Source organism: Phaseolus vulgaris, chromosome 1, assembly GCF_051622355.1.
Source record: "Phaseolus vulgaris cultivar YP4 chromosome 1, ASM5162235v1, whole genome shotgun sequence".
NCBI classification, from domain to species: Eukaryota; Viridiplantae; Streptophyta; class Magnoliopsida; order Fabales; family Fabaceae; genus Phaseolus; species Phaseolus vulgaris.
In genome coordinates this window covers 29,097,579-29,107,649 of record NC_143498.1, presented here as the reverse complement: position 1 = coordinate 29,107,649, position 10,071 = coordinate 29,097,579, and positions in this window count along the sequence as shown.

Here is a 10,071-nt window from a genome sequence, read left to right as displayed (position 1 = left end):
GACTTGACAAAACATCTATGGATTCAAAAATCAAAATGACTCAAACACAAACAATACAAACCAATTAAAATTGCAAGAAAGACATAAATCTAGCAAAACTAAAACAACAATACCAAAACTCAAAGGAATCCTACACAAAATTGAAATTAGAAGCTCAAGAACAATTTGAACACATTGCACCGATTGGATTTATCCAAAAAGCATCTAAATCAAAATTAAAATACAAAAACAGTAAGACATTCAAGGATACAAGATGAACAACACGGAATCATGAAGAACTGTACCGTACGGTCCTCGGGCGTTGACCAAAGTCAACATGGTGGGACACCGAGAGAGGGATCCACTAGAAAGTACAGCATGGCATGAAGGAGTTTCTTTAAGATCCACGACCTCGGGCGTTGACCAGCCTCGGGCGTCGCCCAGGCTCAGCATAAAAAAGGCGCCTGGGAAGTTTGGCAGGCCAGGGAAGTGTCCCCTCCTGATACCCAAGGGTAGGGGATAACCGTGAGGGAGGCGACACAGTAGGAGGCACCACAGTAGGAGGCGGCACAGTAGGGGCGTGGAAGCCTCGGGCCTCGGCACCCCAGACAGTAATAATAGATAAAGAAAGGTGGTTTTCGAAGCCACATCCCCAGTACCAGAAGGGACAGACCCAACTCACGAGGGATCCATGCATGAGGTGTAGGGACGCGAAAGTACGCACCACCGTTGGAAAGCCACTGGGACAGAGACGACCCATAAGAGGGTCACGTCCCAGAAAGTGATCTGCATGCATGGCACGTGAGGAAGGCAGGGAACTCCCAGGACATATGACTCAAAGAATGGGCGCATGAGTTGGCACCGATGCAGTCACCCCCACGCAAGTTGCACTTCGACAGGGCAACCTTACACACTGAGAAGGCCCTAAGACTAGGAACAATGTTGCTAAGGAGTGCCCACAGAATGTGTAACTCTCAGGCTGACACGTGGACAGAAACATCGGGAAGGTATATAAAATTTTACGATAAACAGAACAAGGTACGTTTTTGCACATTCTAAGACATTTGAGCAGAAGCTAGCATTTTCAGTTACACATTTCTCTGAACATTGATCTTACGATGTTCTGCAACGAGAAATGTTTGGTGTTTCCTGTCCAATAGCTGACTTGACCGTCGGAGTGCAAACGGTCGCAAGGGCGCCATTTGTCTCTCTGTTTCAGGTGTTCAAGGCGGAGGAAGGATAACGTTAGAACAGAAGCAAAGGTGTTCTTGAAGGCAGTTCGTAGAGACGCACAAAGGTGTTTGAGTCAACCGGCGGGAACATTTGGCGCCCACCGTGGGGCCTGATCTAAAACATCTGTCCCACCGCAGGAAGTTGAAGATTCAGTGAGAGTTGTGGAAATTCGTCAAAGTTTTTCAAGATTCTTGAAAGGTTTATCAATAATCCTCAAGGTTTGCTCAGATTCACCGAAGAAAGTTCAAGATTTGTCAAGAAAGTCTGAGATTCACCGAAGAAAGTTCCAAGATTCGATAAAACAGTTCAAGATTCACCAAGAAACATCCAAGAATGAGGAATACTAGGCAGAGTTCTACGACGCATGTGGGAGGTGAGAGTTTGACCTTACAGCAGGTCATGGAGATGATGCAGGGCCTCCAGGAGGCGATGGCAGCGTTGAAGGCGAAGCAGGAGCGTATTCAGCTAGACCTTGCGGCATCGCAAGCGAGAAATGAGGAGTTGCACCGCACCAACGAAGAGTTGTGTCGCGGGTTACGCAACCAGCCTGGGAGTTGCAAAACAGAGCAGCAAGAGTGCACAACGCCTCCCAGGGAGTTTCCTATGCCTTTCTTGTTAGAATGGATGGCTTTAAACTAGAGGGGGGTGAATTGTTTAAAGAAGGTTTTCGCAAACTTTTAATCCAAGAATGAAATTACTTCGAGAAACAAATGATAAGAAATTCAGTTTGCCAAAACACAAAGCAAAAACAACAGCACCAGAGAAACAATCGGTTGTTTCGTAGAAACAATCGGTTGCTTCGCATAAACAATCGGTTGCTTCGCAGAAACAATCGGTTGTTTATACCAGTTTGCAAATATTAAAATTGAATTTAAAGAGATTAAGGATAGAGAGAATGCACACAGATGTTTATACTGGTTCACTCTAAACCCAAAGCTACATCCAGTCTTCTCAGAAACCACTGAGGAAATCGACTAAGCAATCAAACCTAGATCTCTTACACCACAACCAAAGAAGTGACCTCGATCCCCTCAAGACACACACTTCTCTTGGTCAACACACCAACACTAAGAATGCTGATCTTGATCCCCTCAAGAACACACAACACTTCTCAGCAAACACACAAGGTTTCTTTCAACAGATACAAGGATTACACTTGTTACAGAATGAAATCTGAAATCAATACAAGAGAAAATCCTATTTCACATACTTTGATCAAACTCAATCTCTAAGCAATCTCAACTCTTTCAAAATCTGTAAGTTCTGAAAAACCCAAATCTGTTTTTCTATTTGTAAAACAAAGTTGTTATTTGTTATCAAATCTTAACAAACTATTAATTGCATTTAAAAATTGGTCAAAGCATTAAAAACTGGAGCGTAAACAGTTGGAAAATCATTTAATGCTCAGTCAAAGCACAAAACAGTTTTCTGTTATGGTACCAAAACAAACAATCGGTTGTTTCCACGAATCAATCGATTGTTTTGGTTTTGACAGCAAGTCAACCATAAAAACAATTTTCAACCTTTTCTAAAAACACCTAAGTATAAAACAATCGGTTGTTTCGACAAAACAACTGGTATTTTTTCACTTAGCTTGAAAAACACTTTTCTTTTAAAAGAATTAAGAGTGCTTATGCTTTGGATTCAATCAAGAGTGGATTACATATTAAATCTACCCCAGATCCTATCTAAAGGACAACACAGCAACAACAAGCACAACCAGCCTTCATCATCCTTCAAAGGGTTTGGATTCTTCAAAGCTTTGAACACCACTTGGTTCAACATTTCTCATAGGCAATCATGGATGCTGTGATCCCTGCTACGTTCGTGGCCCGAAAGCCACGTTCACTGGGATGGAGGATCCAGAGGCGCACCTCACAGCATTCCATACTCAAATGATGCTAATCGACGGTTCTGACGGCGTCAAATGTAAGCTGTTCATGAGTACGTTGGTGGGAACGGCGATGGAATGGTTCATCAGCCTTCCAGATGGCCACGTGACTTCATTCACACAGCTATCGAAGTTTTTCAGGGAGCAGTACATAGCGAATTGTGCTCCCCCACCCAACTCCTACGATCTCTTCGAAGTAAGGCAGTATCAGGGGGAAACGTTGAAAGAGTTTGTTAATCGCTTTGGGGCACAGGTGGTGAGGGTCAACACCATAGATGAGTCGATGATAGTCCATGCGTTCAGGAAGGGGATCTGCCCTGGACCTTTCAGCGAGTCGCTCATCAGAAGTCGCCCCAAGACTTTCCCTGAGATCAAGCATCGTGCGGTGGTACACATTGCAGCAGAAGGTGAAGTAAACAAGAAGCGCGCAAGCGTCATTCCCGCACGTCCACAAGTGTCGTCACGCGCACAGCCCATGAGGGTGAACGAGGTCGCGACGGGGAAGAGGGGTCAAGGAGGAAAGCGGCTCTACGAGCCAAGGAAGCCCCAGGCTAAGGGGCGCTCAGGGGAGACTAAACCAGTGAGGCACAACTTTGTGGTGGAGTTGAAAGATCTGATCATTGTGCCCAACATAGCGGACAGGTTGAAGATTCCAGTAAAGACTTATAAGGTGTTGGGACCGCACAAGGATGCATGGTGCGAGTTCCACCAAGTGTTTGGTCATCCGATAAACAGGTGCTTGGCATTGGGGCATCAACTTGATGAGCTTGTGAAGAGCGGTTTCCTGAATGATTACCTGGCAGGGTCATCAGGGACCGAGGCCTTGATGGCATCAGCAGAGGACCAAGCCCTCGAGATGCCCATCCACGGGGAAATCCACACCATCTCAGGTGAATTCTCGGGTGGAGGGTGCACTGCCTCTCAGCGCAAGAGGTACGTACACTCGGTAATGTCAGTAGCAGAGCAGGTGGTGGACGACTCACTCGACGTCCACCTCACGTTCACGAGGGCTGATCTTCGCGACGTCGTTCCACATGATAATGACCCCGTGGTGATTTAAGTTGTAACCGCGGGGAGGAAAGTACACCGAGTGCTGGTAGACCAGGGCAGCTCGGCGGATGTGATGTTCTGGCCTACGTTTAATAAGTTGCAGTTGTCTCCTGATCAGCTTAGGCCATACACGGGGTGTTTGTATGGTTTTGCGGGAGATCAAGTGGAGGTGCATGGTTATTTGGAGCTGAGGACGACTTTTACAAATGGCTACGCATCTCGCACAGAAAACATAATATACCTAGTGGTAAACGCCCACTCGGCGTACAATATCTTGTTGGGAAGGTTGGCCCTGAATCGGCTGAGGGGGTGTCGTCTAAACGTCATATGAAGTTGAAGCTGCCCGATCTTAGTGGGAAGGTGATCTTGATTAAATCCGATCAGCAAGAGGCCAAGAAGTGTTATGAGAATAGCCTCAAAACGAAGAGGGGTGTGTTCATGGTAGTGGAGCACCCACCCATGGAGGAGGCGCCCATGGAGGAGGACCGTGTAGGTGTATCCTGCATAGAAAACGCTCGGGAGAGGCGACCCGAGCCAGCTGAGAACGTTGTGGAGAGGCAGATTGATGGTAAGACGTTCAAGTTGGGTAAATCGTTAGACCAAGAGGAACAAAACCAGGTGGCAGAGGTGATATCGCGTCATCTGGACGCCTTCGCATGGTCCGCCTCGGACATGCTAGGCATTGACCCGGATTTTCTATGCCACCGCCTCACCATGGACCCCAAAATCTGACCCGTGCACCAGAGAAGAAGAAAGTTTAATGAAGAAAGGCAACAGGTCGTACAAGAAGAGACGAGGAAGTTGTTGAACGCCGACCACATCAGGGAGATTCAATATCCTGAGTGGTTGGCCAATGTGGTCTTGGTGAAGAAGGCCAATGGGAAGTGGAGGATGTGCGTAGACTTCACTGACCTCAACAAGGCGTGCCAAAGGATTCGTACCCTTTGCCAAGCATCGACGCGCTGGTGGGTAGAGCCTCGGGTTGCAAGATGCTCAGCTTTTTGGATGCATTCTCTGGGTACAACCAGATCAAGATGCACCCACCGTGACGAGTGCAAAACAGCGTTCATGACCGAGACGTCCTGCTACTATTACACAGTGATGTCGTTCGGCCTAAAGAATGCAGGCGCCACCTATCAGAGGTTGATGGATAAGGTTCTTGCACCGATGTTGGGAAGAAACGTGCAAGCCTACGTGGATGATATGATGGTGACCTCGCAGGAGAGGGGACAGCACATAGCTGATTTGGAAGAGCTATTTGCTACAATAGCTAAGTATCGTTTGAAGTTGAACCCCGAAAAGTTTGTATTCGGGGTCGAGGCGGGTAAATTCTTGGGGTTCCTACTCACCGAGCATGGGATAAAGGCGAACCCAGACAAGTGTGCGGCGATCCTCGCCATGAGGAGCCTCGCCTCGGTGAAAGAATTACAGCAGCTGACAGGGCGGATGGCGGCCTTGTCCAAATTCGTATCCGCTGGAGGAGACAAGGGCCACCCCTACTTCCAGTGTTTAATAAGAAACAACCGGTTCATGTGGACCGAGGAGTGTGAGGCGGTGTTCCTCAAGCTGAAAGAGTACCTGGCTGCTCCCCCTATGTTGTGCAAGCCACAGATGGGCGTGCCCCTCCGGTTGTATTTTGCTATGACCGAGCGGGTGATCAGTTCAGTCCTCGTCCTGGAGCAGGACCGGACGCAAAAGCCAATATACTTCGTGAGCAAGGTGTTACAAGGGCCAGAGGCAAGGTATCAAGTCCTAGAGAAGGCAGCACTGGCCGTGGTGTTCTCGGGCAGGAGGCTCCGTCATTACTTCCAGAGCTTCACGGTGGTAGTGATGACGGACCTCCCTATCCGGAAAATGCTGCAGAAGCCAGACGTGGCAGGGAGGATGGTATGCTGGGCAGTGGAGCTATCGGAGTTCGATGTCCAGTATGAGCCCCGAGGCCCCATCAAAGGCCAAGCCTACGTGGATTTCGTAGTAGAGCTCTCCCCAGGGAGTGCACAACAAGAAGAGGAAGTTAGTTTCAAGTGGGTACTCTCAGTTGTTGGGTCCTTCAATCAGTAGGGAAGTGGAGCCGGCGTGATTTTGGAGGAGCCAAATGGGTTGTTGATTGAACAGGCCCTGAGGTTCGGCTTCAAAGCCAGTAACAACCAGGCGGAGTACGAGGCCCTAATAGTTGGAATGCTCTTGGCCAAGGAGATTGGCGTACAGAGCTTGCTGGAAAAGAGCGATTCCCAATTAGTTACGGGTCAAGTAACCGGGGAGTACCAAGCCAAAGATCCACAGATGGTTGCATACTTGGGCTATGTTCAAGTCTTAAAGGGGGTGTTCGCGGTGTTCGAACTGGTACACTTTCCAAGGGAGTAGAATGCCCGTGCTGACCTGCTCACCAAGCTGGCCAGCTCAGGCAAGGGGGGAAGACAGAGGAAGGTAATACAGGAAACCCTCAAAACACGACGAACGTTTTTTGCAGACAACAGGGTAAGCGTCCTTTAGATCAGTGCGTTTAGGGGAAGGGCGAGGAGTCATCGGTCGTTGACTCAGGACACACTGAAGACGCCCAGCGTAAGTGTTTATCCGGCCTCATTAGAGGGGAGAATCCGATGCAGGTATGCGTGCTAGAGGAGGGGGGCATGTGGATGACGCCTTATAGGCGCTACCTTGCCGATGGAATACTCCCAGTAGAGCCCGAGGAAGGCAAGAAGGTAAAGAGAAACTCCGCAAGGTACACCCTCGTTGACGGAGCACTATTCAGGCATGGGTTCACACACCCGATCTTGACGTGTGTGAGCGGAGATCAATGTACGAGGATAATGGCTGAGCTCCACGAGGGAATTTGTGGGAGCCATGTTGGCGGTAGGTATTTAGTGTCAAAGGTTGTATGCGCAAGGTATTATTGGCCCATAGTAAGAGAAAATTGCGTGAGGTACGCCCAGCGGTGCAAGCAGTGCCAGCAGCACGTCGACTGGCACAAGGCGCCACCAAAAGAGTTGAGGTCCATCTATAGTCCGTGGCCCTTCCATACGTGGGGAATCGACATTCTGGGGCCCTTTCCGTTGGCAATAAGACAGATGAAGTATTTGATAGTGGTCATCGAATACTTCACAAAGTGGATTGAAGCCGAGCCGGTAGCGCAGATCATGGCTCACAAAGTATAGCATTTTGTGTGGAAGAATATTGTGTGTCGCTTTGGCGTACCTAGACGTCTTGTCTCCGACAACGGTACACAATTCGCAAGCCAGCAATTGGGCAAGCTATGTACAGAGGTCGGCATAAAACAGGTGTTCGCGTCTGTCGAGCACCCTCAGACGAACGGGCAGGTGGAGTCCACTAACAGAATCTTGCTTAGAGGATTGAAGAGGAGGCTTGAGAAAGCTAAGGGGACCTGGGCGGAAGAGGTTCCCGGGATAGTGTGGGCTTACCACACCACGCCTCAATCCTCCACTAAGGAGATGCCCTTTAGCCTAGTGTATGGATCGGATGTGATGATCCCGGTAGAGATCCACGAGAGCTCGCCACGTTTTCAAATTTTTGTGGCCTAGGAGTCTAACGAGGAGAGCAAGGTGAATCTGGATCTGTTGGACGAGGTCAGAGAGGAGGCGAGGATCAAAGCCAAGGCGTTGAAGAGAAGGGTGGAGCACCAGTACAACTCCAAGATAAAGCCCCGGCAGTTCCAAGTTGCTGATTTGGTAATGCGGAAGGCTCATCCGTACGAACTGGAGAACAAGTTGTCCCCCAAGTGGACTGGTCCCTTTAGGGTGACCGAGGCCCTGGGGAACGGGACGTACAGGCTTGAGACCCTGGAGGGAGGCGTCATCCCTCGCACTTGGAACGCAGCAAATCTCAAGTTTTATTTTAGTTAAAAACTCTGCATTGTATACAGTTTAAGGGGACACTTTTTTTCCCTTTCAGGGGTTTTTTAATGAGGTCACCCAATAAAGTTACATTTCGAGCATATGTACCCTCAAGTTTTCTTTACAATGCAGGGAGGAGCACTCTTACGTTGGTGTTTAGACACCTCGGGCAAGGTAGTAGCTTTCTTTAAGACGCCTCCCCGAGCGTGGGCACTGAGCGAGGACAACACGGTTCAGTAAGAAACGAACCTGTGGCCTTGATGTTTAGACACCTCGAAAGGAAGTGGCGGGGGGCGCCTCCTTCGAGCGTGGGCATCAAGTGCGAAAGGTAAGTTTAAATCAGTGATGAATCGGACGCCTTGGTGTGTGTACACCCCCTCCTAGGACGTGAGCACCAAGTGCCCTAGTCGTCTTGGTGTTTAGACACCTCGAGGGAGAGCGGCGAGGGGCACCTCCTCCGAGCGTGGACACCAAGTGTCCTGATCGCCTTGATTTTTAGACACACTGAGGACGAGCGGCGCTGCTTTTGGAACACCTCTCCTCGGGCGTGGGCATCAAGCACAAATAGTAAGGTCTGATCGGTGGTGATTTGGTTGCTCTGGTGTTTAGACACCCCGAGGGAGGGTAGGGGTGCCCTCTGGGCCACCTCCTCCCCGGGCGTGGGCACCAAGTACACCGGTCGACTTGGTGTTTAGACACCTCGAGGAAGGTGGCAACTCCCTATGGGACGCCTCCTCCTCGGGCGTGGGCACCAAGCCTATTGATTGACCTGGTGTTTAGACACCTCGAGAGAGAGCGGCGGGGGGCGCTTCCTCGAGCGTGGGCACCAAGCATGAACAGTAGGCTTCGACCAAGATAAGTCCTCCTTCGCCTTTGAGCGATGATGAGGCCAGTAACGCTCTTAAGGTTGGACACCTCGAGACCACGAAGTAGGAGTAGGTGCCAAGTGAAGGAGCTCCCATGCTCGAGTAAGAGAGAAAGTTAAGGACAATTGAAGGTTCGCACACACTTGTCTCATTACATATTGTTTTGACAGCAAAGTTAAAAGATGACAAGGCGTGCTACCTATAGTTTGAGAAGATAAGGCTACTCGAAGTAACGAGCAAAGTAAGCATCAGAAGCATTATTAGTAAAGGAGGTAAGCAAAACGCGAGCAGGAATAAGCAAAGCAGTTAAGTTAAAAGTGCAAGATACATTCATAATATGAAGAGTTCTTAAGAATACAACTTTTGACTACAAAGCTAAGCAGCATCATGGTGTGGAAGGCTCCTTGGCACGATTTCTCCTTCGACGACGTGGTTCGCTGTAGCAAAAGGCGAAGTGTCCATCTCAGGATGTTTTCAAACAACCTGAGCCAGGGCATCTTCAAACCCAGCGGTGTAGGCGTCCGCATCGTCGTCGATGAGTTCTGTCTCGACCTTTTTGAAGCCCTCAACTTGGGTGGCCATCTCTTTTTCAGCTTGGACAAGGGCTTCAGTTTTCTGTGAAAGCTCTTGTTTGGTCTCTTCAAAGCTTTTGGCCTGCTCAGCTAGCTCAGCCTTGATGTTCTCAAGGGCCTCAGTTTTTGCAGCCAGTTCCTCCTTGGCTTTTGCTAAGGCTTCAGCCTTTTCCACAAGCTCTGCTTCAACCTTACCCATGTGCACCTCCCGGGTAACAAAGCGCTCTTCAAGGCTGGTCATCTTAGCTTGGGTGGCCGCAGCAGCATCTTTGAGTTTCGCTATTTCAAGTCGTAGAGGCACCACTTTGGCCAGAAGTGTGGTGTACTTCTGACCTTCATCGTGAAGCCTCTTGTTGGCCTCCAACTCAGCCTTTTGAAGAACGCCCATCTCCTCGGTCAAGGCGGCCTCCTGGATAAAGAAGTGTTGAGCCTCTTTGGCCATTTGTTCTTTTACTAAAGCCAGTTCATCAGCAAGGGCCTGATGTTCCTTGGCCTTCACCTCAGCCTGGTGGAAAGAAGAGCTGGTGCGAGCAAGGAACCCACCAAGGCTGAGGGCCTTACTCTCTGGCAACGCCTCATCAGCGAAGTTCCCCAGGGTCTCTTGCTGATAGCCCCTCAAGATGTGTTGG